Genomic DNA, 23,763 nt, shown 5'->3' with positions numbered 1-23,763 from the left:
CTTTCACCATTAAGCATAATGCTAGCTGTAGGTATTGTGTAGATGCTCCTTATCAAGTTGAGGAGGTTTCTCCTTTATTTCTGTTTTTAGAATTTTTATCATTAATGAGTGTGGTATTTTGCCGAATGCTTTCTCTGCATCAGTTGCTATGATCATGTGATTCTTATTCTTTAGCCCATCAATAGGGTGGATTACTGTGATTGCTCAGTAAACATTGAACCAGCCTGGCATCCCAGGAATAAATCAGCCTTGGTTATGGTGTTTATAATTATCTTTATGCATCAATGAATTTTATTTGCTAATATTTTGTTAAGGATTAGTGTGCCTATATTTATGAGGGATAGTGTTCTGTGATTTTTTTTTTGTATTGCCTTTTTCTGGTTTTGAGAGCAGAGTAATTCAAACAGTATAAAACAAACTGGGCAGTGTTTCCTCCTCTTCTATTTTCTAGGAGAGATTGTATAGAAATGGTGTTAATTCTTCTTTAACAATTTTTTAGAATTCCTCATTGAAACTATATGGGCCTAGAGATTTCTTTTTGGGGAGTTTTAAAATTATGAATTAAATTTCCTTAATAGAGTTATTCAAATAATCTGTTTCATATTGGGCAAGCTGTGGTAGTTTGTGGTTTGTTTGTTTGTTTTAAGCGATTGGTTCATTTTACCTAAGTAGTCAAATTTATGTGCATACAGTTGTAATATTCCCTTATTATCCTTCTGATGTCTGCAGCATCCTAGAAATGTCCCGTTTCATTCCTGATATTGGCAATTTGTGTTATCCTTGTCAGTGCTGCTAGAGTTTTGTCAATTTTATTGATCTTTTCAAAGGATCAACTCTTTCTTCATTGATTTTCTCTATTATTTTTGTTTTCAGTTTCATTGATTTTGGCTCTTATTTTTATTAGTTTCATCCTTCTGCTTGTGTTGGGTTTACTTTGTTTTTCTTTTCCTAGCATACTGGGGTTTGAGCTTAGATTATGGATTTAAGACCTTCCCTCTTTTCTAACACATATATTTAGTGCTATAAATTTCTTTCAGCACTGTTTTATCTGTTTACAAGTTTTGACCTGCGGTATTTTATTTTCACTCAGTTCAATGTACTTTTTAAAATTTCCCTTGAGATCCTTTTTCTTTCCCCCCATAGATTATGTATAAGTGTGTTACTTGGTTTCCAAGTGTTTGGAGGTTTTCCTATTCTCTCTCTTATTGATATCTAGTTTGTATCCACTGTGGTTGGAGAATCTACTCTGCATGACTTCAAACTTTAGGAAATTGTTGAGGTTTGTCTTATGGCCCAGGATGTGGTCTATCTTGGTGTATGTTCCAAGGGCACTTGGAAAGAATGTGTATTCTGCTATTGTTGGGATAAAATGTTCACTAAATGTCAGTCAACTCCTGTTGGTTGATGGTGTTGCTGTTTCTTTTATTTCCTTGCTGATTTTTGGTCTAGTTCTTCTATCAATTGTTGACAGAAGAGTGTTGAAGTCTCTAATTGCAATTGTAGATTTGTCTATTTTTCCTTTTAGTTGTATCAGTTTTTCTTTTACATATTTTGTAGCTTTGTTGTTTGATGCATACACATTTAGGATTGCTATGTCTTCTTGGTGGATTGACCCTTTATTATTACATATTGTTAGTGTCTTTTCCTGGTAATTTTCTCTGCCTTGAAGTCTACTTCACCTGATGTAGCCCCGTATGCTTTCCTTTGATTAATATTTGTATAAAATAGATTGACATGAATTTCTTGTAGATAGCATAGAGCTGAGGCATGTTTTTAAATCCATCTGCCAATCTCTGTCTTTTCGTTCAGTTTCATTCAACAGTCTCGTTGTACCAAGAACTAACTTTGTGGTTCTTAGTATGATGAATGATTTTCTATTGAAGCCTGGGAATTATCATGTTATGAGACTCTGGATCTTAAAATTTTTCTGCTTTAGTTGTTTTATTTTAAAACAGCTTTCCTGAGGTATAACTGATATACAAGAAACTGCACACATTTAAAGTGTACAGTTTGATGAACAATCAAGGTAATAAACATATCCATCACCTCCAAAAGTGTCCTGCTCTTTGCCCAGTTTTGTCTTCTGACACTGCTCTGGAAGCTTGTGATGTCCAGGTTCCTCACACAGGCTCCACCGACACCCACAGCGAATCCTTTCCTCTACTCTGGGCAGGGCCCTGAGTCCCCATGGGGGTGGCCCCTGATTGCTGGGTGGCACAAGTCCTGGCTCCCACCTGGCCTCCTCTGACACCTCTCCCCACAGGGAGGGGTTGGGTGCCTATTACAGCTTCTTGGTGGGCTTGGGGGTTGTGCTGTGGCCTGTGCCATCGGCACATGCCTGAGAGGCCTCGGTGTGTTAGACACTGGACAATAGAAAACTACTTCTAGATCTGAGCTGAGTGTCCGCCAGGCCTGGGGCATGGTCCACCCAAGGGGCTCAGACCTGGGCTGGAACCAGAGGTTCCTTCTGGCTGCACTGCCCCCTGCCCCGCACCCCCAGGGCCTTAGGGCCGAGTGACCTCTAGAGCAGGTCCTGGGGGTGGAGGTATGTACTTCCCAGAAACCCTCCTCCAGGCTTCATTGACACACAGGGGACTCCAGCCCGTCTTAGAGACAAGCTGTCCAGTTGGCAGGACTCCAGATCACCCAGAACTCTCTCAGAACACCTGAGAGGGAGTTACACCTGAGAGGGTCTTGCTGGACATTCAGTCCAGTTGGGGCCCAGGGAGGGGCCACCCAACCCTCAGAGGCTGGCTGGGCTCAGGACCCCGACTGGCGCCAGACACCTGGGTGTCCTGTGACACCTTCTGGAGTCGAAGAAGGGCCCCCCTCAGCACCCTGCCTCCAGCCCACAGAGTGTGATGCAGGCTGAGGAAGCCCACCTCATCCGGGGACTCCTCTCCTTCACCCCCCAGCAGCCTCTGGGATGGTGCCGTAGCCAGAAGGCGGCAGGTCCAAGCATGGCCCAAGGTGGCTCAGATGACACCCCCCCCACCCCGCTGGTCGAGGTAAGTGCGCCTTTCAGGTTAAGAAAATACTCACATTCCTGTCCAAAGACAGACATAACTATCTACAAAACTATTGTGTCTGGGTTTAAATACGCTATCAATCGCTGATATTTGTAACTCAGTTAAAGGGATAAATCAAAGACCTGGAGATTTTCTTGTTCCCCAAAGACAGCCTAAGTGAGTAACTAGTGTGATGCTTCAACTGGGTTCTCTGTTCTGATAAAGTGCGTTATTACAATAAACGAATCTGGGCCAGTTGGTCTCGTCGACAGGCCTTCTGCTTGTGACCTACGTTCACCTCAGGGCTCCTGCTCCTCGTGAAGGTCAGGAATTGGACCTTGTGGAAGAGGTGTCAGAAGGACGTTTCTGGGAACCGTGACAGCCGTTCCAGGCGGGGCCGATGGCACCATGACCGCGTGTGGGTCCCAGGAGCGGGTGGGCCAGAGCAGGGCATGCGTGAGCCTGCTCCTGCCCACTGCTGTGGGCTCCACCCGTGACTGCTTTTATCTCCTTGGGGGTCCCACAACGGCCCAGGTCCTGCACAGCCAGTGGACACCTGCTGTTTAGCCCGAGACCCTGACCAACAGTCACCAGGTGTAGAGCAAATTCTTCAAAATCCAGCAAAGCTGAGCCAACTGTATCTGGGTCAAAGGAAAGGAGGCCTGGCCATCTAAGAAAGAGCCACATCGAACGGTCATGATGATTGTTCATTGTGACATGCTTCACGTGTGAAGCAATCCCTGGTCTCAGGGTTTACTGTGGAGCCGTCGCTGGGAATGTGAGCTTGGGTTCTAGAAGGAGGTGACACAGCCGCTGTCCCAGCAAATGGCCCAACGTCACAGGCGTCACAATCGTTTCAGAGCCATTTTGATTTGACACATGCATGACCAGTGGTGCAGGTCTGGATAAGCTGTGGTCCCAGAATAGAATGTCCTCCTTCCAGAGGTGACCAGGAGAACGGCCGGGAGAGGAACTGCTGAGGCCCTGCTGCCTACAGGCTGTGGGGAACTGAGAATCGAAACAGAAACATAAGGTCCCCGACTAGCAAACACGAACCTGCCCGACCAAGCACAGTGGGCACCCTGTGTAATGCCAGATGCTCTAAAATAAGCTGTTGCGATGGTCTCAATGTCCGTGTCCCCCAGATTCATGGGTGGAAATCCTACCCCCAAGGTGATGGTGTTGAGGGGTCTTTGAGGTGACCGGATCATCAGGGTGGGGCCCGCATGCCGGATTAGTGCTCTCATAAAGGGGACCCAAGAGCTCCCTCATCCTGTGTGAGGACACAGCGAGGAGGCACCAGCCATGGACCAGAAAGCGGTCCCCAACAGACACAAATTTCTGTCTGCTGTAGTCTGGGTGGCCTGTGGTATTCCGTTATGGCAGCTGGAATGGACAGATGGCCCTGGACAGACTGCCTGACGATGGCACCACATGAGCTGTGTGTTCTAGAGATGGTCACTCACTCTTCTAGCAAGCTCTGTACCCCCGCCACCAAGATGTCCCATAACTAACTCTAGCCCCAAACCCTGGAAGTCCCTCCCCCACCCCCAGAGCCGCCCTTCAGATCCCGAGGTGTGCAGGCTCCTCCTGCCTTGCTGACCAGAGATGGCCCCTGGTGGTCTCTGTCTGAGGGACATTGACGCTGGTGAGAGACAGAAGAAAAAACTGAGGAAACAGAGGAAACGTGGAGCAGCATACACAAAATGCAGCTCTGAGGAGCCATAACGAAAATACCAATCAGTTTGACTTCATAAATACTTAGACTTCTCTAAGACAAAAGACACCAAAATGAAAGTTACGAGAGAACTGGCGGGCCGGGAGAAAATGTTTGGAACACACATAACAGGCAAAGCGTTGGGAGCAGAGTCCATACAGAATCTTTCCTTTTCAGCAGGGCCTTCTGAAGAGACCACAGCCCCGACTGACACCTCGATGGCAGCTTTGTGAGAGACACTGAGCAGAGGCCCCAGTGAAGCTGCACCCGACCTGACCCGCAGACACTGTGCTGTTTAAGCCACTAAGTTTGTAGCGCTTTGTTACACAGCAGTAAATAACTAATACAACTTCCTTAGTGGGATCTCAGTTCCCCAACCAGGGGTTGAACGAGGGGCATGGCAGTGAAAGCCCAGAATCCTAACCACTAGGCCACCAGGGAATTCCCCACCTTCCTAACTTGATGACTCCTGACGTACCTCACTTTTGTTTTGCTTGTTCCCAACTAGAACCTGCAGTTAACTCACAAGGGGCCAGGAGGCCTCTACCTGCCCGCCTGGAACATGCCAGACGGCCTGGCCCCTTCTACTGTCCACTTTACTTTCACAGGTCGGGAGCAGGAGAAAGAAGTGACTATAGGGGGGCCAGTCTCTGTGGTTCTGTCCACGCCTCAGTTTGAAACCTAAACAAACAAGAACAGACATCCACTGAGTGACTTGGAGCTGCAGGGAAGGAGGCAGGGGGCAGGACGGGGCTGACTGTAGACTCCAGACACGCCAGCAACTTCAGGATGTTCCCACGATACTGGCTGCATTTGTTAAAAATACCTTCAATTCCAAAAATTACAAAGAGTGCAACCAATCCTGTTCATTCAAGCCAAGAAAAACACACCGAGTCAAACACACTGCGTGCCTGAGGGGGGTCTACCAAGAGGAGGAGCCTGCAGGTGCCCTGCAGGCCACGCGCCGCCCCTGCACCCACACAGCAAGCCCGGCTCCCCCCAACTTGGCTGCCTCCAGGGGCTTCTGGGAAGCCCCATGCCCTCTGCCCCCTCAACTCCAGTCCAAACAGGCTCTTTTATGCCGGCAGAGTCCTCACGGGGCACCAGGAACACCCTGGGCAGGGCCGGGTCCCTTGACCCCATACCCAGGGAAGAAACCAAATCGCTGGTCTCCCTTGGTGCTCCCCTGGGGTAGGGGGCCCGGTGGCTGCAGAATCCCGGGCAAAGGAAAGGGAATGTCCCAGGTGAGAAGGACACGGTGGACTGAGTGTGACTGTCACCTACAGCCTCTGGCCTGACCCTACAGACAGGAGATCCCGAGGCTGTCCAGGTGGCTGTGAGGCCCCAGGTGGTGCCTGGACCTGAATCAGGCCGCCATCCTCCGAGCGCCCGTGGTGCCCTCCCTCCACTGCCCACGGCCTCTGCTCCCGACCTGGCCGGTCTGTGTGCTCGGCGCTCCTCATCTCCTGCTCCCCCGCAGCAAGCCCAGGGGACAACAGCTCGAAGGAACACGTCCTGCAGGAAAGGGGCAGGGTCTCTGGAAGGAGAAACTTCCTCCTGGGCTGTCCTCGTGCCAGCCCACCCCCACGTTCAGGTCGGATCTCCTGGTGGTTTGCAGTGAAGGGTGCGCCTGCCAGTGACCGGAGGTGACTGTGCCCGAGAGCCTGGGTGAGGCTGCAGGGCTGCCGGCTGAGCGGGGTCAAGGAGCAGCCTGCCTGCCTGCGCCTGCTCTGTGCCTGGAACCACGGCAGCCGAGCCTGCGCTGTGACCCAGCCTCTCTGGGCTCACATTTACTTTTATTTTTTAAAATGTTTTAATAGACTTTATTTTTAGAACAGTTGAGGGTCACAGTACAATGGAGCAGGAAACACAGAGATTTCCCACGTCCCCGACCCCTCAACACACAGCTTCCCCCACTAGTGACATTTATTGTAGAGCAGGACATTGAGACAATTGACGCACCTACGCTGACATGTCTTCATCACCCAGTCCATGTCTGCATCAGGGGTCATGCTAGTACATGCTACAGGTTTGAACAAATATTTGATGATGTGTATCCACCATCATAGTGTCATACAGAGTAGTTTCCCTGCCCTAAAACCTTCCTGTGCTCTGCCTGTTCATCCCTCCCTCCCCCAGCCCCTGGCAACCACTGATCTTTTTACCGTCTCCATAGTTTTGCCTCTTCCAGAATGTCGTGCACTTGGAATCATACAGTCTGCAGCCTCCTCAGGTTGGCTCCTTTCTCTTGGCAATTTGCATTTAAGGTTCCGCTATGTCTTTTTATAGTTTGATAGCTCATTTCTTTTTAGTGCTGAATAATATTCCATTGTCTGAATGTACATGGTTTATTTATCCATTCACCTCCTGAAGGATGTCTTGGGTGCTTCCAAGTTTTGGCAATTATGTATAAAGCTGCTGTACACACCCCTGTGCAGGTGTTTGTGTGGACATAGTTTTCAACTCCTTTGAGTAAATAAATACCAAGAAGCGGGACTGTGGATCGTAGGGTAAGAGTGTGTCCAGTTGTGTCAGGCCCTGCCAGACTGTCCTCCTATGTGGCTGGGATATTGTCCATTCCCACCAGCCACGAATGAGAGCTCCTGTTGCTCCACACACATTTGCTTTTTAAAGCAACACTTATTATTTAAAAAAATATTTTTTAAATTTTATATTGAAGTATAGTTGATTCACAATGTTGTGTTAGTTTCATCACTTATTATTTTTTTAGTATAAAATGTCTTTGTAGAAAATTTGAAAACCTAAAGGAAAACATAAAGAATAAAATGAAAATCCCTAGTGATTCCCTGACCCTTCACCTGTTCATCAGATAAACGAGCATCTCCCTGGAGGGGTGTGTTCCAGGGCCACCCAGCAACCTGCCCGACCTGTCTTCACGTGGGGGAGGCTGCTGACTGACCAAACACCAAGCAGGTGCTCCCTACAAGCCGCTCTGCACGTTTAGGCAATAGGCCGTCCCACTACTGGCTGGTGCTGACAGATCCCAGCCCCATAGCCACACGCATCCTGCCAACCTGACTATAAATGCTGGCACAGCAATCTCCGGGATTCCGCCAGTCCCCTTCTGAGAGCAGTCTGGTGTTCCCAAGATGTGACCCCGTAGATGATCCAACAGTGAAACCCCGCTTCACAACTGGTCGCCAGCTCAGGCTGTCACTCCCGGCCACTGGACGAACAGCTGGGGCATTTGGGGTATGATTTTATGTTTGTATTCATCTTGATAATCTAAAGGGTTTCTAAATCTTATTATTCTATTTCATTTGTAAAAGGACAAGATTGTAATATCTGGCATTTTTGTTCAAAGAGAACAAAATAATTTAGAAGTAAGTGAGTTAAGTGGGAAAACACCTTCGAATGTGCACTTCCACTCAGCCACTTTTTTCATGGAAAGTCTTCATATAAATAGAGATATTTATCTATATGTGAGAAAATATTATCTGCAGATATGTGTATCTAACATCATCTATATCTATGAATGAGATAATATTGAATGGAACCCCATATACTCATCAGCTAATCGTTAAATTATTAACATTTTGTCATGTCTGCTTCATCTCTTTTTTTCCCTTTGCTAAAGTATTTTCCAGCATGGCCCAGACACATTTTACCCTTAAATATTCTGGGACACATTAAAAGGTGAAAATTTTTAAATATGATCACAATACCCTCCTCATATCTGACAATGTAAAAAACAGTGAAACACAATTCCTTTCAATCATCCAACATCAGCTCACACCGGCTTCTCCTCAAGGGTTCCCAGGACGCCCCTCTGCCTTGAGGTATAAGTATTTTGAAATCTGGACTCCATCTCGCTCTGAGACCAGGCCCCATCTCCTAACCCCTGAGCAGAGTGAAGGCCACAGAGTCAGACACCACCCCCGTGTGGCTCCTTCTGTCCCGGGAGAAGGGAAGGTGTGGGGAGAACTTTGCCCCACCAGGCACAAATATACTCCAGCAAACCTACCCATAACCAAAAAGACATTTATTTTACTTTGGAAGAGGAGTTTAAAAAAGAAACACAAATTATTTCAACCAAAGTGATTTTTTTTTTTTTTGCGGTACGCGGGCCTCTCACTGTTGTGGTCTCTCCCGTTGCGGAGCACAGGCTCCAGATGTGCAGGTCCAGCGGCCATGGCTCACGGGCCCAGCCGCTCTGCGGCATGTGGGATCCTCCCGGACCGGGACACGAACCCGTGTCCCCTGCATCGGCAGGCGGACTCTCAACCACTGTGCCACCAGGGAAGCCCCCAAAGTGATTTTTATGTTACCAATATCTTATCTATAAGGAAAATGGTCCATATCTACTCCTTAGAACCCTCACGCTCTGCAAGACACATTTCAAATGGGGCTCCCTGTAGAACAGGGTTCCCTCATGATTCCTCCAGTCAGCCAGATCTCTCTCTCTTTGGTTTGGATTTTCATTTTTTTTAAATGGCATGTAATTCATACATCATAAGATTCAAACATAAGATTCCTAAGTGTACAATTTATGGTTGTTAGCATATTTTAAAAGTTGTGCAACACCATGGGACTTCCCTGGTGGCACAGTGGATAAGAATCCGCCTGCCAGTGCAGGGGACACGGGTTCGATCCCTGGTCCGGGAAGATCCCACATGCCGTGGAGCAACTAAGCCCATGCGCCACAACTACTGAGCCCGCGCTCTAGAGCCCGTGAGCCGCAACTACTGAAGCCTGCGTGTCTAGAGCCCATGCTCCGCAACAAGAGAAGCCACCGCAATAAGAAGCCCGCACACCACAAGGAAAAGTAGCCCCTGCTCGCCGCAACTAGAGAAAGCCTGCATGCAGCAACGAAGACCCAATGCAGCCAAAAGTAAAAAAAAAAAAAAAAGTTATGCAACACCATAAACTATCTAATTCCAGAATTTTTTCATCACCTCTCAAAAAGCTCTGTAACCAGCTGTCACTCCCCATTCTCTCCTCCCCCAGCCCCTGGCAACTGCTAATCCACTTCCTGTCTCTGTAGCTTTGCCTACTCTGGACTTTTTGATGTAAACGGAAACACAATATGTGGCCTTTTGTGTCTGGTTTCTTCCAGTTCAGCATCATGTTCTCAAGCTTTATCCATGTTGCCACATGAATCAGGACTTCGTTCCTTTTTATGACTGAATAATATTTCATTGTGTGCCTATACAACACTTTGTTTATCCATATTTCTGTTGATGGACGTTTAGGTGGTTTCCATGTTTTTGGCTTTTGGGAATAGTGTTATGAACATTTGTGTACAAGTGTTTGTGTGGACACATGTTTTCAGTTCTCTTGGGTGTATGCCTAAGAGTGGAATGCTGGGTTTTAAGGTAACTCTGCATTTAACTTTTTGAGTAACTGTCAGATTGTTTTCCAGAGCAGCCGTGCTGCTTTACATTCTCACTAGCAATGTGTGAGGGTTCCAATTTCTCAACATTCTTGCCAATATTTATTATTGTGTATCTTTTTGATTAAAACCGTCCTAGTGGGTGTGAAACATCTCATGGTGGCTTTGATTTGCATTTTCCTGACAGCTAATGACGTTGAGCATCTTTTCATGTGTTTATTGACCATTTTTATATCTTCATTGGAGAAATGTCTATTCAAGTCCTCTGCCTGTGTTTGAAATGGGTTATCTGTCTTCTTATTGCGGAGTTGTAGAAGTTCTTTATATATTATGAATACAAATCCCTCAGGCCTGCATGATGAGATTTGGTTTCATCCTCTGAGCTGATGATCAGCTTTGCTCGTGGGCCTGTGGGCTCCCCGGCCGCACTCCAGCCTGAGAGCTACACGGGTGGGGAGCGGGCCCTCAGCAGCTGGGGTCTGGCTCCCGGCCGGCCCGGCTGGCAGGGTTGGGCGAGCCTCAGGTGTGTTTGGGGAGGTGGGCCAGGGAATGGGGGAAGGCCCTTCTGAGGTGCCCCTAACCAGCACCCAGAGCGGGGGTGGGGCAGTGTCCTCGGACACACTCGGGGGCACAGAGCAGCACTTGACCTGAGAGGGTCTGACGATCTGCTGCTCCAAAGACCCAGTGCCAAGTGGGACGTGGAGCAGCCCAGCCCCCCCGAGGACACGGGTCTGAGGTGAGGCACGCTGAAGATCCCAGACCCCTTGTGAGAAGGCGCCTACGCCTTCTCACTGAGCCCTCACGTGGTCGTCCCTGTGTGTGTCTGGGCCCTAATCTCCGCGTCTTATAAAGAACCTGCCATATCGGAACAGGGCCCACCCTGAGGACCTCATTCAACTCCAGTGCAGTCACACGCTGAGGTCCTGGGAGTCAGGACAGATGAATTTTCGGAGGACACAACACAGCCCATAACAACGTGACCTTCATCTCGTCCGCGCACAGCACCCGACACACAACACGCACAAACTCACGCGTGTAACAGAAACGGTGTGCGGTAACGATCACGCTGTGACCCCAGGAATCACCAACTTCCAAGGAGAAACTCCGCGCATCCCGCGCGCATATCACCACTAGAGGGCGGTGTGCGCTCGTGAACGGGGGCCAGGACCCTCCGCGTTCACTGAAGGGCCCAGGCCACCTTCATTTTTCTTTTTTTTTTTCAATTGAAGTATAGTTGATTTACAATGTGGTGTCAATCTCTGATGTACAGCAAAGTGACTCAGTTATACACATATAGACATTATTTTTTTTAAATATTCTTTTCCATTATGGTTTCTCACAGGATATTGAATATAGTTCCCTGTGTTACGCAGTAGGACCCTGTTGTTTATCCATCCTATATATAGTAGTTTGCATCTGCTAATCCCAAACTCCCAGTCCTTCTCTCCCCGCCCCTTGGCAACCACAAGCCTGTTCTCTATGTCTGTGAGTCTGTTTCTGTTCCATAGATAAGTTCATTTGTGTCGTATTTCAGATTCCACATATGGGTGATACCATATGGTATTTGTCTCTTTCTGACTTACTTCACTTAGTACGATCATCTCTAGGTCCATCCATGTTGCTGTGGATGGCATTATTTCATTATTTTTTTATGGCTAGCATTCCATTTTATATATGTACCACATCTTTATCCATTCATCCGTCGATGGACATTTAGGTTGTTTCCATGTCCTGGCTATTGTTAATAGTGCCACTATGAACATTAGGGTGCATGTATTTTTTTCAATTCAGAGGCGACCTTCTGAGTGTCCCTGTCCCTCTCCCTCTCCATGCCCTGTGACCTCACTGAAGGCACCTGCTGACCCAGCATCTCTGGAGCGGACCCGGGCACCTCCTGTCCTCAGCAAGGGGAGAGGTTCCTGCCATGCACATTCCCTGTGGGATGGTCCCCGTGTCCTGGAGGTGGATCACAGGTACTGACACAGCACAGATTCCAGAAAGACTCAGGGAAGAGTGATTCCAAGCAGCGGTGTCATCACTAGTAGCCCCGGCAGTCAGTCAGGAAGGGACCTCTGCCCCTTCTCTTGACCCTCCTGCCCCAGCCTGCAGCCACGCCTCCCCCTGACCCAGGACTCCCAATGCCGCCTCTCGTTCAGTGACCCTTAACTTTGTGCTGTGCAGTGCAATCAAGGTGGCCACTGCGGGTGGTGACCTGGGGGTCTGGGGAAGCTGTATGTAAGCCCAGTTTTCTCCAAGAGGCCGCCGTCTACCTGTGCTCTCAGGGGAGCAGGCTCCCATCACAGCATCTGGCTGGTTTCACAAACTGTTGCAAGGTCTGGGATTCAGGGCCCCCACGCACCCCCATCAGACTGGCCTCCGCCTCGAGAACTGGTGGGTCCACTGGCTGCAGGCGGGGTGCCAGTCCCCGTGAGCACACGGGGCCACCACACGTGCCGGGAGCCTGAGGGAAACTAAAGGGAAACTCTTGGCTATAATGACTCCGGATTTCAGCCAAGCCTACTCCAAGGGTAAAAACATAAATAAATAAAATGCTAACTTTCACAAAGGCAAGAGGCTTTCAGATTTCTAAAACACCCCTCTTTGCACCCATGCTCACGGCAGCATCATTCACACCAGCCAAAATGTGGAGGCAACCCGGGTGTCCACAGACAGAGGAACAGAGAAACACAGTGGGATCCACACAAAGGAATATTATCCAGCCTTGGAAAGGAAGGACATCCTGACACATGCCACTTGGATTGACCCTGAGGACAGTGCGCTAAGTGCCATGAGCACATCACAAGAGGAGGAGTCCTGCGTGATTCCACGTGTGTGAGAGGTCCCTGGAGGAGTCAGGTTCCCAGAGACACAAGTGGGACAGTGGGGGCCGGCACTGGGGAGGGAGACAGGGAGTCAGTGTCCAATGGGGACAGAGTGTCAGTTCGGGAGAATGAGAAAGTTCTGGAGGTGGATGGTGGGGATGGTCGCATAACGATGTGAATGTACTTAATGCCACTGAACCGTGCACTTTAAAATGGCTAAAACACTTAATTTTATGTTATGTATATTCTACCATAATAAAAAATGACAATGTCAGAAAGTCCCCCTCTTCGGGAGGTGCTCCATCAGAAAGGACCCTGAGGCCCTCGGCATGCTCCCCACCTGGTCCAGCTCTTCGCCCCTTTTCCTTCCCACCATCTGAACAGCACCCCACCTGCGAGGTGCCCACACATTTCAGCTCCAAGTGCGATGCTCTTGGACCCTCACCCTGGCTCAGCCTTCAAGGGCAGTGCCCCACCTGCTGTGCGGTCGTCAGGACCTCGGGCCGCAGGTCCATATGGTAAACGCTGTCCTGTGATCAGACCTGGCACAGCCTGCGCGCCGCAGGCCAGGCCCCCCAAACCCGCCACCAACCCCACCACTGGCACTGGCACTGGCACCGAGTGCGCGGAGGGGCTTTCACTCGAGGTGGATGCCGGCCTGGCCGCCAGGCTGGGGGATGCCTAGGGATCAGTACAGCTGAGCGTCCTGCCGACGCCCCGGGCGGGTTTCGGGGCTTCTCACACGAGAGGGTGGTAACAGGGCCGCACACTGTCACCCACAGAGCCCGGGCAACCGCAGGCAGGCAGCCCAGCACTGGGAACAAGCACAGGAGAGGAGAACAGCATTTAACTTGACAGAGATCTCAGTGATAAAAAGGCAAGTGGAACAATGGGGGGAAAGCCAGGACCAGGGGCGCAAGAATAATCCAACAGGGCTCTCAACCCAGCGCTTTCCTGAAGGGAAAAGAAACGCTAGGAAAACAAACTCTATTTCGTGGTGGCAACAATGAAACAATCTCGATTCTCCTGGGCTCCGTATTATTGGCCTCCAGAGGCTCTGTGTTTCTCAAGATTAGCCTTCCCTTGAGAAATGAGAAGAAAAGAAGAAATAGCAAATATTAGTTCCCCTCTCATGAGGTCACTCCTTGGAGCCGTCTTCTCCAGGGCCAGCTCTGCACAGTCCAGCGTGTGATCCTGGAGGCCAGACCCTCTCAAGTCAAGTGGGGGAAAGGCTGACAAAATACTCTTGAATTCCAGTGAAGCAAAACAGGAACGGTCCCCAGCCGTGCTTCCTCCCCAGCATCATTGCAGGAGCTCCTTGGGCTCAAAGAACGGAACCTGGGCACCCGCCCCCCACGTCGTGGGGCAGCAGGTGGGCCAGCAGGGCCAGCACTGATTTTCAGTCCTGATTAGTCATTGTGTGCAAGAGAGATATTTTCAGCTGAAATAATAGACAAGAGTTTCCCTAGAGAAAATATACACGCTCATTTTTTGGAACCACTTAACACAACCCTGTACCAAGTAAAGGTACATTTGGAACAACATGACACATTTCTCTACTTGGAAGAATGGCTGGTACAAATTGATGTCATCACAATGAAGATGAATGTGCCTGTTTTATGAGGCTCCCAGGCCACAGGTGAACGGCGAGCCATTGTTATCCAACTGGTTAATATTATTTTTACATAAATCAAGGTAACGCCTAACGACTGCCGAGCCTCTAAATCAACCCGCCTTTTCCTATTTGGAACATAAAGTTGGGCTGCAGCCAAGGGCTTCGGGAAACAGAGGGCTGCGAGCGGCATCTCAATGAGGATCATACTGTTCATGGCCGGATGTGGGCTCTCGGCTCTCAGCCACTTGCCCAAGTTACTAGCCAGCCTGGGAGAGCTTTGCGTGGACACTGCCAGTGACGCAGTGCTGCTGGGGTTAATGCCTACTTGGGCAGTGACGCTAGGAGAAAGGGGGTGGGAGGGGGCGCCGTGTCAAAGTGCCGCAGCCTCGGGCTGAAACAACAGTCATGTCTGAGATCAAGGTGTTGGTGGGAATAGTTCCTCCTGAGGCCTCTCTCCTGGGTGTGTAGATGCTGTCTTCTCGCTGTGTCCTCACGTGGTTGTCCCTCTGTGTGTCTGCGTCCATCATGTAAGAACACCAGTCATATTGGATTAGGACCCACCCCAGTGGCCTCGTTTTAACTTTAAAGGCCCATCTCCAAATGCAGTCCCATTCTGAGACACTGGAGGTTAGGACTTCAACACATGAATTTGGCAGCAGGGGGTGGGGTAACACAATTCAGCCCATAACCGGGGGCACAGGAAAACACTGGCATCTTTTTGCTGTTGTAAAAGAAGATGGAAAGGAATGGACAGTTCCCGACTCCCTGCTGTTCTTTCCACTCTGGCTCAGAAAGAGCAGCAGAGCAGGGAAGAGAAAGGAGGGTGACAGCAACAAGAAATTGAGTGAATTTTTTTTTTATTTTTTGCTACTCTATATTATTTTCCCTTATAAAAGAGGAATAGAATAAAATAGATAACTAATAAGGACGTACTGTATAGCACAGGGAACTCTACTCAATACTCTGTAATGACCTATATGGGAAAAGAATCTAAAAAGGAGTGGATAAAAATAAATAAATAAATAAAAAGGAGTGGATATATGTATAACTGATTCACTTTGCTGTACAGCTGGAACTAACACAACATTGTAAACCAACTATATCCCAATAAAAATTAAAAAGGGGGGGAATAGATATGATGAACATAATTGTAAAAGATACAGAAAAGCAGCAATAACAATTATCCTTATTTCTTTTAGATCTAGGGCTTTTTTGAGGTACAATTGACACACAACATTATATTAGTTTCAGGGTTGCAACATAATGATTGGATGGTTGTAAGTATTGTGGAATGATCACAGCAAGTCTAGTTAACATCTGTCATCATACGCTCTTATGGAATTTTTTTCCTTGTAAGGAGACCTTTTTTTTTTTTTTTTTTTTTTTTGCGGTACGTGGGCCTCTCACTGTTGTGGCCTCTCCCGTTGCAGAGCACAGGCTCTGGACGCGCAGGCTCAGCGGCCATGGCTCTCGGGCCCAGCCGCTCCGCGGCATGTGGGATCTTCCCAGACCGGGGCACGAACCCATGTCCCCTGCATCGGCAGGCAGACTCTCAACCACTGGGCCACCAGGGAAGCCCCAAGGAGACCTTTTAAGATCTACTCTCTTAGCAACTTTCAAATATGCAGCACGGTGTTATTAACTATAGCTGCCATGCAGTACACTCCATCCCCAGGACTTATTTATTTTATAACTAGCAGTTCGTACCTTTTCTCCCTCACCTGTTTCATATACCCGTCAGCAACCACCAATCTGTTCTCTGTATCTATGAGCTTGTTTTGTTTTTTTAGATTCCACGTATAAGTGGAATCATACGGCATTTGTCTTTCTATGTCTGACTTATTTCGCTTTAAATAATGCCATCAAGATCCATCCATATTGTCACAAGCGGCAAGATTTCACTTTTTCTTATGGCTGAATAATATTCATGTATATATATGAATATCATATGTGGAGCTTCCCTGGTGGCGCAGTGGTTAAGAATCCGCCTGCCAATGTAGGGGACACGGGTTTGATCCCTGGTCTGAGAAGATACCACGTGCTGCGGAGCAGCTAAGCCAGTGTGCCACAACTACTGAGCCTGCACGCTACAGCCCGCGAGTCACAACTACTGAAGCCTGCGCACCTACAGCCCGTGCTCCACAACAAGAGAAGCCACTGCAACAAGAAGAGTAGTCCCCGCTCGCCCCAACTAGAGGAAGCCTGCGCACAGCAACAAAGACCCAATGCTGCCAAAAATAAAAAACAAACAAATAAATAAATAATATATATATCATATGTATACTACATCTTCTTTACCCATTTATCCACTGATGGACACTTACATTGTTTTTACACTTTGGCTATTGTAAATAATGCTGCAACGAACATGGGGGTGCATGTATTTTTTTGAATTAGTGTTTTTGTTTTCTTTGGATAAATGTCCAGAAGTGGACTTGCTGGACCATATGGTAGTTCTATTTTTAGATTTTTGAGCAACCTCCATACTGTTCTCCATAGTGCCTGCAGCAGTTTACATTCCACCAACAGTGCACAGAGATTCCCTTTTCTCCACATCCTCACCAACACTTGTTATATGTGTTCTTTTTAAGGACAGCCATTCTGACAGGTGTGAGGTGATATCTCATTGTGGTTTTGATTTGCATTTCCCTGATGATTAGTGATGTTGAGCAACTTATCATGGGCATGTTGGCCACCTGTATGTCTTAGAACGAGGTTACGAACATTTATTTTCCTGGGAAATTATCCATTTTAATGAGATGTTCAAATGTATTAGCATATAGTCATGGGTCGCTGGCTTCCCTGGTGACGCAGTGGTTGAGAGTCCGCCTGCCGATGCAGGGGACACGGGTTCGTGCCCCGGTCTGGGAAGATCCCACATGCCGCGGAGCGGCTGGGCCTGTAAGCCATGGCCGCTGAGCCTGCGCATCCGGAGCCTGTGCTCCGCAACGGGAGAGGCCACAACAGTGAGAGGCCTGCGTACCGCAAAAATAAAAAAAGAAAACTCATGGGTCACACTCTCTTATTATTTAAAAATGTCTGCTGTATCACACCTGCCATCACCCCCTACTTTTCAACCTGGCAGTGAAGATCCTAGGCCATGTCAAAGGTCCGCTACAGGGTGTGAGAGTTAGAAAGGGACAGATAGGGGTAGACTCGTGTGGCAGGTGATGGCTGGTTGATTGTCAAAGGGAGTGAAAAATTTCCCAAGATCAATGTTCAAAATTCAATTGCATTCATACTGACCAGCACAAATTATTAGAAAATGTAGTTTTATAGAATCACAGACATAGAGAACAGACTGAAGGTTGCCAAGGGGGAGGGAGCTGGGGGAGGATGGAGTGGGAGGTTGGGGTTAGCAGATGTGAGCTTTTATAGACAGAATGGATAAAGAACAAGGTCCTACTGTACAGCACAGGGAACTATATTCAGTATCCTGTGATAAACCATAAAGGAAAATAACATTTAAAAAAAGAATGTGTGTGTATATGTATGTATAACAGAATCACTTTGCTGTGCACCAGTAATTCACACAACACTGTAAATCAACTATCTGCGATTAATTAATTAATTTAAAAGTAAAATTACTTAAAAAAAGAAAATGTAGCTTAAAAAAAATCCTTTACCATAGCAACCCATTTTAAAGGTACTTAAGGATAAATCTTAAAAACACTACCTAAGGCCTTTACAAATAAAATAATAAAATTTTACTGAAAACATAAACAGCCTAATAACATTAAAAAATAGCAAGACTCAATATTACAATCATGTTTGTTCTGCACAAATTTCTCTCTAAGTTCAAAGCAACTGCCATCAAAACCTCGATAGGATTTTCAGTGGGACTTCATAGGCTGATCCCAAAATGTGCAGTGAGAGAGCAAGCTGCCAAGAAGCGCCCAGCCTGTTCTAAAGAGCAAGGTGGGAGGTCCCCACCGGATGTAACGATGGACCCAGAAGCTGAAATCACTGGGAGCCACCCCAGCACAGGATGGACAAGTGGTCCAATGGTGAATGGAGTCTAGGGTCAGTGCCGAGGACGCCTAGAACGTGGCGGAGGGCCACCGGGCACTGTCGTCCGCAGGGGGAGAAGGGACTTTGGTTGACGTTCTGAGACAGTGGGCTACCCACGTGGGGAAAAACAGAACTGAATCTCCACCTCACAACTTACCCCAAAACACCTAATGCAAAACCTGACCCCCTGCAGAAGAAAACCCGGACGGCTATCTTTATAACTTTGGGCAGAAAAAAATACAACTTCTTAACTAAAACACCGAAAGTGCAAAGCAAGTTGATAAAGAAGTCTACACTCAACTTTAAAAGGTCTATATATTAAAAGACACCAAAAAGCAGTGAAGAGACAGGCCACAGCCTGAGAAAATATCTGCAGGGGACAGAGCCAACAAAGCACAGGACCCAGGCCAGCCAAAGAACCCTTGCAGACAAATAAGAAAAAGACCACAGTCCAACAGAAAAAAGGGGAAATGTGAACTGGCAATTCACAGGCTGGAAACGGAATGGCCAGTAAATACAGGAAAAGGCAGCTCTCACGCCTCCCGCTGGGAGGTGACCTGGAGCAGCCCTGGCTGGGCTGGGCAAGTCGTGTTTTAATGCAGACGTACCCTGTACCCTCGGGAACCTGTTGCCTGCCCCAGAGGGCTGAGTTGCTTCCCTAGACAGGCAGACAACTGGAATCTTCTGTCGGCCCGTCCGTAGGGAAAAGAGTGAACAGACGTGGCAGCCCAGCCCAGGGCTGGCATTCCTGTTGTCAACAGACAAAATTCAAATGAGTACAATTTAAAGATCTAATTAGTTTTATTCAATGATTCATGAATCATGCAGCACCCCACCTAGCAGACAGGAGCTCTGAGAGGCTGCACACAAGGCAAGACTTTTATAGGCAGAAGGCAGCAAGACAAGGAAGTTATACTTGGTCAGGAGCAGGTTGGCTGTTTCCGGGTCACTTTGCTTTAGGGGAGGGCGGGGGTCTCTCAGCCAGATGACCTCACCAGTGCTCATCAGGGGATCCCTGAGTGGCTGGCTTAAGATCCCATTTCTGGGAGAGCCAAGGGTGTGATGAAGTCAGATCTCAGTCTGGTGGTGTGGGCTGTGTTGTCTTGTTTTCAACCCTGTTGTGCTCTGAGAGGACCAGGCCCCCAGCAAGTGCCCCAGGAGCTGAGCGTCCAGCAGCCCCACCCTGAACATGAGGGGCTAACTCACTGTGGGGAAGGGGGTGCTGCAGAGGGAGAAGCAGGTGCAGACGTAGGTGCAGGCGCAGGTAGAGACAGACACATGGTCTACACCCAGGGGTACGTACCACGGAGGGGTATGAGCCCAGGAACCAGCAGCACAAACACACACAGGACAGTGACACAAAATTCAGGTCACACCTGATCACTCTGGGGGGGCTCTGGGATGCTGCCTGTGTTTGTAGTATTTTACTTCTTAAGCTGGATGGGGGACACACTATGTTTCTGAGATAAGCTTTTTATCTTCTGTTTTTCTTCTTTTTGCTCTGATCTACTTCATATAAATAATGACTAGAAAACCACAGTATGAGTGTGGGCCCCTGGAGCCCCAGGCTGACACGCAGCCCCGGGCAGGGCCTGTGAGGGGCAGGAGGTGGCCGGGGAGGGGCAATGGTGGGAGCTCATTTTTGAAGAGAGCATCGCTCTGTTGATTTTATCTTTTAAAAGCTGCCCAAGTTCATGCAGGATGAAGCAGGCTCCGAAGGCTGGCTACACAACCTGCACTCCTGAGCTGGACACTTAGACATGGTTCAGATGACACACTCACACCATGTACATTTCCCACAATTAAAAGAAAAGAAAAGAGGGGCTTCCCTGGTGGCACAGTGGTTGAGAGTCTGCCTGCTGATGCAGGGGACACGGGTTCGTGCCCCGGTCTGGGAAGATCCCACATGCAGCGGAGCGGCAGGGCCCGTGAGCCATGGCCGCTGAGCCTGCGCATCTGGAGCCTGTGCTCCGCAACAGGAGAGGCCACAACAGTGAGAGGCCTGCGTACCACAAAAAAAAAGAGAGAAGAAAAAAAGGCAGAGACCCCGAGTTTACAGCCCAGCTGGTTTGTCCTCTGCCTCCTGCCCTGTTTTCGTGTCTTCCCCGAATGTCAATTCACTGACCCGCCGCACACTGAGGTCTCCGAGGAGGCAGCGTGGCAGCTAGCCACCACGTGGAGACACGGGGACATGAGACACGGATGCTGTGAGTGCCGGGTGACAGGGGCAGCAGATGGCCAGCGAGAGGGACATACCACTCAGGACCTGGCACCACACAGACCGTGACCCTGGCCCTCCTGGGAGCTAGACCTGACCCCGACCCAACATCTTCCGAGAAAAGGAGCCAAAACACCAGCAAAATCGTCAAAGCCAGTGTTAGAAAAGCTAATTTTAGGGAAGAGAACTTAAGTGGAAACTTTGGTCTCTTCCCGCCCCAGCCATTGAAGGCCCTAGAAGCAGCTGAGGCTTAGAAGGACAGTTCTGGCCCCCAGGAGCTCCCCCTGCACACTGACCCCGGGAGCAGCCAGCACAGGGCTGACACACCACCCCATGCTGTCTCCGTGCTGTCCCGTGGTGCAGAGTGGCCACCTACCCAGCCCTTGCACACGCATCGCCTTGGATGTGGTGCATCCTGAGCTCCTGAGACTTAGCCGCCATCGGCGTGTGTCACAGATAAATCCTGCCCATCCTTTAGGTGTGACTTCCGCAGAAGGACCCTCCCCCATCTGGATGCGCCCCCCCCTTCCGTCAATATTGACATGATGTGTCATCCCCCACCCAAGGCGCTCTCATCACCTGGCCCATTGGGTTCTGTCTCCCAAGTGGCTGGCAGAAATAATTACAGATAAATGAAAAAGCGAGGCTCTGAAAGAGAGACTCGTGCACTGTCACTCAGCAAATCCTTGGGGAAGGTGAGGAGACCCAGCCACACGGGCACCGGGCTGGACACAGCTTTTCAGGAACCTACTGCCCATTAAGCCGACTGCACTGTTTTCCATGTTGAGCACATTCAGGGAAAGTGTTTTTGGCTCAAGGCTGCGGCCCTCACTTCGGGAACCTTCCCCCACGCTGCCCCGGAAGCACCTGGGCTGACATCACTCCCCTGTCACCGAGCAAGGACGGGGCATCCTGTACCTTGTCCTCCAAAAGCAAACAGAGAAACTCTGCTGCAAATAGCATCTCTCCACACTCCTGATGGCACCTCGTTCCAGGTGGGGAGAGGGCCTGGCCCCGTCGGGCACAAGGAGGCTGACTCGGTCCTGACAAGTGGGACCAGCCACTTGGAGATCAAGGAGGGGCCTCCTCTCCCCTAGTGACGCCGAAGTGTGGCCGGTGGGAGGGACTGACGGAAAAGGTTACTTTCCGGAAAGCGGAACTTTCCGGAGCTGGAAATGTTCTCTCTGAACAGTGGTTACCTGTCAGAACTCCCCTAGTGATTTCACTGGATGCAAATGATGCCTTATTTAAAAACAAAACTAAAACCACCACAAGCCTATTAAGATGGCTACTATTAAAAAAAAACAACAACAGAAAATAACAAGTGCTGGCTGGGATGTGGAGAAATTGGAACCCTGTGCACTGCTGGTGGGAATGAAAAATGGTGCAGCTGCTATGGAAAACAGTATGGCAGTTCCTCAAAAATTAAAAATAGAATTATCATATGAGCCAACAGTTCCACTTCTGAGTATAACCCCAAATAACTGAAAGCAGGGTCCTATGAACCCATGTTCATAGCAGCATTATTCACAATAGCTAAGAGGTGGAAGCAACCCAAGGGTCCATCTATGGATGAATAATGAAGCAAAATGTACCAACATAACAAGCAAAATAAACACACAGTGGAATATTACTCAGCCTGAAAGAGGAAGGAGATCCTGGCACCGGCTACAACACAGATGATCCTTGAGGACACAATGCTCAGCGAAATAAACCAGACCCAAAAGACAAATGTTGTGTGATTCCACTTATATGAGGTCCCTGGAGTCATCCTATTCATAGAGACAGAAAGTAGATGGTGGGGGCCAGGGGCTGGGGGGAGGGGAAGGGGGAGTCAGTGTTTGACGGGGACAGAGTGTCAGTTTGGGAAGATGAAAAAGTTCTGGAGATGATGGTGGTGATGGCTGCACAACAATGTGAACGTACTCTACGCCACTGAGCTGTGCACTTAAAAACGGCTAAAACAGTAACTTCAACGTTATGTGTATTTTACCGCAATAAAAAAATGGAAACAAACACATGAACAAAAGCCGAAAACTAAATAACGAAAAGCAGAGTGATGGCAAACAGATGTCTCTGAGCAGTACAGCCAGCTCAGCTGCCAGCAGCGGCCCCTGGGAACCGTGGTGCTCAAGTGTGTGGAACATTTTTGAAGAAAGGATACTTTAATGGACTAGTGTCCAGGCGGAGGGCCAGAGGAGCTGCAGCTTTGGATTTCTGGCTGGATCCTGTACAGTTTTGATGCATTAAGCAACCATTGCAACTTCTGATAATAATCTGACTTTCTTGTCTACTGAGGAGATAATTCTACAACTGACCTGGGCTCCCTGTAAATTAATAAATTTGCATCATGATGTTTTATTACATGTAAAATTTCAGACATTCTGAGCTTGAAAAAAATGAGTTTCCCGGTTTTCAAAGTTGTAGACTAGCAGACCCCAGACTTTACCCCCGACTTTAAGAGGAAACATTTAATAATTATTTTATGGTTGACTGTGAAATCTCTATGTCACATGAAAGGCACTCAGTAAACATCTGTCAGAGGGAAAAAATGATTAAGGCAATAAATTTTATGTTGAGTAATGTACCACAGTTTTTAAAAGACATACAGTGAGGGGGCAGAGGGTCTGTGCAAACCCACCCCCTCCTCATCCTCACTTTTCACCCAAAGGCTGAAGGGGGCAGAAGTCCCCTCTGCCCCGGCCCCTCCCTATGAGTCCACTTTCTGAGGAAGTGTCCGCCATGGCCCAGAGAGCTGACCACGTGAGACGCTACCACTGGCCCGAATCTCCGTCACCGCGGGCAGGAGGCCTCTCTGCCTGGATTGGGAAGGGCCAGACAGGAAGCGTTTCCAGCTCTGCAGACCACAGGTGTGGCGAGAGGACAGCCGTGTGTGACTGTGTCCCAGCATGGCTTTGTTACAGACCCTGATGTCGGAGTTTCATGTAATTTGCAGGGGTCGTGAAATCTCCTTTCAGTTTTTTCATGTAATGATGCAGCAGCCACTCTGAGCTCCGGA

At 48.7% G+C, this 23,763-nt stretch overlaps 1 protein-coding gene across 6 annotated transcripts in view; it reads left to right on the top strand.

The window, feature by feature from the left end:
- The first annotated feature begins 7,552 nt into the window (after nucleotides 1-7,552).
- Nucleotides 7,553-23,763, top strand: part of CLDN5 (claudin 5) — a 64,148-nt gene continuing 47,937 nt past the window's right edge. For 3 of the 6 annotated variants that reach the window (XR_016387572.1, XR_016387574.1, XR_016387573.1), the window contains exon 1: nucleotides 7,553-7,938. The gene's annotated coding sequence lies outside the window, so the exon portion shown is untranslated. The other 3 variants (XR_016387576.1, XR_016387575.1, XM_089894844.1) reach the window with 3 other exon arrangements.

The sequence above is a fragment of the Delphinapterus leucas genome, chromosome 14 (genome assembly GCF_059928025.1).
Source record: "Delphinapterus leucas isolate spDelLeu-1000000601 "Yukka" chromosome 14, BTC_Dleu_Yukka2, whole genome shotgun sequence".
Lineage (NCBI taxonomy): Eukaryota > Metazoa > Chordata > Mammalia > Artiodactyla > Monodontidae > Delphinapterus > Delphinapterus leucas.
The sequence above is the reverse complement of the archived record's forward strand: the minus strand, read 5'-3'. Positions and strand labels throughout refer to the sequence as shown.